A 6,000-nucleotide genomic window follows, 5' to 3' on the forward strand; every position below is an offset into this window, starting at 1 on the left:
AATTTTAGAGACTGTCTCAGAACTATTCTGAAGTTAATTAATGTCTACACCCTGTTTTTTCCTTTAGCCCATTGTTTGTTTGTTTTTTTGAATAGTCCATTGGGAATATATTGAAATTCTAGAGAGGGGAAATTCCTGAACCAGGGACAAAAGACACTGCTTTGGTAGTTTCTAATGCTGGACATTCTTTGCTGTAAACTTTAGTGTGTTCTGTGCGCCTTGATGTTTTTGTGTCTTTGTTGTAGTGAAATAGGAAAAAATTTTAAAATGTCTTTCTATTAATCATGACTTTGGGAAAATACGCCATTTGAGTCATTTGCTGAAACTTCCCCAAAGCAGGATGTGGGGAAGGGGAGAAGGGAACTCATGGTGGTCCAATATGGACGCCTCCTCCCCAAGTATTCTGATTTAAAATCTCCTTCTCGTAATTGAAAAGTTTTACAAAATTTAAAAATGCGTCTGGTACTTCTGTTCACATGTAAAGAGAAAAGCTGGTTTAAAACTAATGCGCGCAATTGTCCTCTTTTTGGACATTTAGATAGAGTTTTAAACTGGAGTCTCTTCACACATGTACAGAATAAAACCCAAGACTGATTATTTCTTAGAAAAAAAAAAAAAAAATGGCGAATTTTACCCAGGGAAGAAATGCAGGCTTGTTCTAGCAACAAGCCTCCAAAAGAAAATTCAGTAAAATTGTCTCTGTTACAAAAATTTGCCAAAGTAAATGCCTTATAATAATAATTGGATTTGAATCTCAAGAAATTATGTAGCTACAAATTTGCTTCTTGACTTTCCCCAGAGAAAAATGGTCGTTTTAAAGTCAAGGGCTGGGCCGGGCCTGTTTTGCCAGCCTCAGGTGTGGTTTTCCAGAGCTGCTGGGAACTTGAGACCTTAGAGTTTACTGAGTCAAATGATAAAAACTTATGTCTAGGTATTTTGAAGTGACATAATACATAATGTTGATCTGAGTATGCCTCGTACGAAATCTAGAGGGTAGAATTGAATCTGTTGGTTGATTGTGTCTTATATTTTTGAAGTTTATTCTTAAAAATGTTACTGATGTTAAGGTTCGGGTTGAATTGGGAGAAATGTGTAGCTGTGGTAGCTAGATGCCTAAAATGTAGAAATTTTTGAGAAAATAATTTTTGCTTTCTCTGAAATAATTAGGAATTCAAAATATGCTGCTTATTGGTCTGATTAAAAAAAAGAAAGAAAGAAAGAAAGAAAGAAAGAAAGAAAGAGGATTAACTCTGTGATCTCAACTGAAATTCTTAATACAAAAAACCAGTTTAAATTTAATTGCAAAGAACTCGCAGAGCCAGGTGCAGACAGGAGGTTTTCAATGGGGTAGGGTAGCAGCTGTCCCATCAGGGAATGGACAGCCAAGAGTCAGGATCCCCGTGGGGGCATCTGCCAGTGATGCTCTGGTGTTTGCTTTTCACAGATTGGGAGTTTATGAATTATTTTCAATGCTGAAAACACTGCTTGCAATAAGCCATGTGCCTCATTTTAAAATCTTACATATTTATATTATAGAAAAGCAAAGTTTTTATCAAATCTACAACCATGCCACCTTTAAATTTTGTCATTTGTGGACAGCTTTATTCTGATGCATTTGTAAGGTATATTATATGTTTAGAAAAACCCATGAAAAGGACTCTGACTTAATCTAAACTGCAGGTTTGTAAGCAGGTCATATTTTTGAACTGGATGAAGATTTATAGAACTTCAAGGAATAATTGAATTCAAAACCTACTGGCAAATAATCAGGATAAACAAAAATAACTATGGGACTAAATTAATTAAGGATAATTATTCTTATGACTGTTTTAAATATTGTGGACTTTTAAATCTTTTGTTTCCCAAATATAAGGAAAAGTAAAGAGCAGACATTCTGCATTATAGGAACTTACAAAATTGGTAACAGATTCATTTCACAGTGCACTTCCGGGCGACGAAGATTTCAAAGATCATGGCTTACAACCAGGAGATTTGGTGTGTTGGAAAAGATACCAAATAAAAGACTTTCTCCAACCTCATTGGAGACGACCTTACCAGGTATTACTAACTAACCCATGTGCAGCTAAACTTAAAGGAGTTAGCTTTGGATTCACATTTCTCATTTGAAAAAGGCACCTGACTGTGAATGGACATCTACTTCCATCTCTGACACCCATCTCTATCTGGAGCGGAGATCAAAGACTTTTCAAGGACGAGAAACAGCAGAGGTCTTTCAAGGATGAGGAGTTGCTGTCCACGAAGGCAGACAGCTATCCCAAGATGACGTCAAAAAAAAAAAAAAAAGGCCTGTATACTCACAAACTGATATTGCTAGCTGTGGTGATTCAAAGTTTTTAATGGGGAATGTTATCTGTCTTTATTGTTTAAGTATGTGTCTTTGTTCAAAATTATTTAGCTAGTAAAATTTCTGTTTGTGTCTCTTAAAAAAAAAAAATATGAATGTATTGCTAATCTGAGGAATGTTAATTATTTACATGTCACCTAAAAGTTAAGGCTAAGAGTTTTAACTAGCTGGAAAGTATGGCTTAGGTGTGATGGAGGAAGGTAAAGAGAAATACTTAATGGAAGGTCTGAGGCATGGCTATGCATTTTTGAAGGCTATGCATTTTTGAAGGCTAACTTGAAAGTGTGAAATTTGTGAAGGTTTTGTATGTGATGAGAAGGAAAGAGAAATGTTGAAAGAAAGCTGAATGCATGATAGGCCAGTAAGCTGAAACAAGTAAAATAGGGAAACTGAGCAGAAATCCTATCTTTCTTAAACCAAGGACACTTGGGAGTAAATAATTTGCATTTGCCTCCCTAAACAAAGGTTAAATCATTTATGTCAATCTGATTAGTGTCATTTGCCGTCCACACCCAAGGACAAATGAAGTTAGAAAATAAGCCTTATTTTGATTAGTTCTTTTAGAATGTATGTTAAGGAATTTTAAAATTGCTCAAACCTTGCTGCCTTGGGTCCGGTTCTGCGTGTTTAAGAAGGGACAGAGTAAGGTTTAGCAGCAGGAGTGAAGAGGCAGGCAGGGCAGGAGCAGGCCAGAAGAAGCTGGCAAGGCCATCCAAACCACCTAGCCACTATTGGCCAGAGCCGCCTCGGACTGGCAACAGCTGACTCTGACGAGGACAGACTGGGCTCTTTCCAAATGGGCCCCCATGAGTCGATGGTTGAAATGAAAATCGGGGGCCAGACTGGGAACTTTATGGTTGATACAGGGGCAGAGCACTCGGTAGTTACTCAGAAGGTAGCTCCCCTCTCAGGACAGGAAGTCACCATTATTGGAGCTACCGGGACCACAGCTGCAGACTGTTCTGCCACCCCCTCTGATGTCAGTTAGGCGGCTACCAGGTGGTTCATGAATTCCTGTATTTGCCAGAATGCCTGTACCCCTTTCTTGGACGTGATCTCTTACAGAAATTACAAGCCACCCATAAGCTTGTTCGAGACGCCCTGCGAATGCCATCTCGGACTCTGTACATCCTTTCCAGCCTGGGGACTCGGTGTGGGTAAAGAAGTTCACAACCCAAGGACTCACCCCAACTTGGAAAGGACTATACACTGTCGCCTGCAGACCTGGCTACACCACTCCCAGCTCCTGCACCAGGAAACGGCCTTGATCCCGGCAGCCAGCGGCCTCACCCGTGAGAGCCAGGAGGAGGCTCGACGTCCGCAAGAGTGGAACTGGACTTCAGTGAGGACAGTACTAATGGGGACCATGGCACTAGGGCACTTGGTAACTGTAAGAACATTTTTTTTTCTAGCCAGTGAGAAAGTCCAGGGACAAGTGGGGCTAGATGCACAAGGGGACAGAAGAGCAGGAACAGAATAGAGAATGCCCCTAAAAGAAGTGGGGTGAGTAAATGAAAATCAAATGTGCCAAGCTGGCAGTTTAGAAAAATTAATTCAGTCAAACTAGTTGTAGTTAGAGGGTAGTACAATCCCCTAACTAGTAAAGATGAGTCCATGATTTGGCTCATGTACATAAAACCAGTAGGGAATGAAGTGTGGTACATATTTGCTTTGCTTAGCAGTGGAAAAGTTATTTTGATTTTCTGAATTGTATACATCATCCCATTCAATTGAATGACCATCCCATTGATTGTTATCTTACTGGTTTTGGAAAGCACGTTCTTCTGTACCTGGGAAACAGGACAGCGCAATTATCCTAGGTTGTTTTAGTGACCACAGATAATGCATTCCAGTTGACTCAGTGGTCCCAAGGCCAGGGCAGCACAATTACTCTAAATTTAATGAGTTCCTGGCAACTCAGTGGTCTCAAGACCCGAGGGCTCTGGATAAGGTGTTTCTGTCAATCCAGTGACCCCGAGACCCAGAACTATAATTCTGCTTCTGTAAACTGTTCTTTTGTGAACCAGGTTCCTCATTCCAAACCCTGGGATGTAACCAAGACCTTTGTGATTTTTGTGTTCATGATATGTAAATGTTATACTAGATGCAGAAAAGCAAAACAAACAGCAAAAAGACTCGGATCATGATGGCTCAAAAATTAGAAATGATCCAGAATACTTTTTAACCAGGACGTATAGGACCTGACTGCCTCCCATTTACCTGCCCTTTTTTTAATAATAATAATTCGACCTTAAATGCCATCCAAGGTTATGGTCTTGCCCCACCCCCAGTGGTCCACCTGTTCAGCAAGACATGCTGACACCGAGACATCCTAGGAATGAGCCTTCCTAGCACCGTGGGACTCCATTATCCAACCAAAAGGTTGGTCATCAATGCATCCTTTGGATTGATTTATGACCAAAAGGGGGATGTGTGGACGAAAGGGGCCACACGCTGACCTGACAAGCTCAGGAGAGGCCTGCATGGCAGCCTAGCAGACTCAGAGACCTAAAGTAACCACAAAGGATGGTCTGAAATTAAACTTTGACTAAAAGCAGTTATGGTGGGCAGTTATGTCCTAGGCCAGTATCTTCACTGACAAGATCAACTTTGATCCTTACTGAGCCCATTTGCCTTTTTGCCTCTAAGATAACATTCCTTTGAAGTGTCTGGGTAACTTGTAACTTCCCTTTTTCTGGAACCCCTGGGGCATAACCAAATGTTCTGGGCGCCAGGGCAGATACTACAAATTCCTTCATTATCATGTTGATTGATCCTGCACCCACCTAAGTATGTGTCCATCATTTTACTTTTTATCCTATCACAGAGGTTTCCCCGCTTTGCTTAATCCCACCTCCTTAAATCTGTCACCAATGAATTTCATGTATAAATACGAATGTAACCCTGCCATTCTCCGGAGCACTATCTCAATTCATTGAGGTTCTGCTTCCCGGCATATGTCGACAGTTTGGCTCAAATAAACTCACAAAATTCTTTACAGGTTTCAATGGTTTTTATGTTAACATTACATAATACCAATTTACCATTTTAGCAATTTTTAGGTATACAGTTCAGTGGCATTAAGTACATTCACACTGTTGAATATAGCACTTTTGAACGTCACTTTATTTAAAATAACATGTTTTGCTCTAAACATGTTATTTTAAATAAAGTTTTTCCTTTTTTAAAAGTTTTATTTTATTTTAAATTTATCTTTATTGTTGAAAGTATTATAGTTCTTTCACTTGGGGCTTGTTTCTTTTGGCTGACTCTTTGGGTTTGTTTCTATGTATTAGGTAGATCTGCTATGACTCCCAGCCTTGGTGGGTGTCATGCAGTGGATGACCTGTGGGATCCAGTGGTGCAGTCTCCCTGATCGCCAGACCTAGTTCTAATAATTATCCTTGTGCACTCCGTGTGTGCCCTGCCGTTACAATTGAGTCTTTTTGGGTTTTTTTGTCAGAAACACAAACTAGTTTATTATCTAGACAGCTGATATTAAATATAATGGCATTCTTCTGCCAAAGTATAGTTTATCAATTTGATTCATCAACTTTTGATGCTTAAAAAATGTTCACCGGAATAAAATTAAACAATTAAATGTTAGTTCATGTCTTTTATTATCCCCAATACAA

The sequence above is a fragment of the Myotis nattereri genome, assembly GCF_964212035.1.
Source record: "Myotis nattereri genome assembly, chromosome: 10".
In the NCBI taxonomy this organism is placed as follows: Eukaryota; Metazoa; Chordata; class Mammalia; order Chiroptera; family Vespertilionidae; genus Myotis; species Myotis nattereri.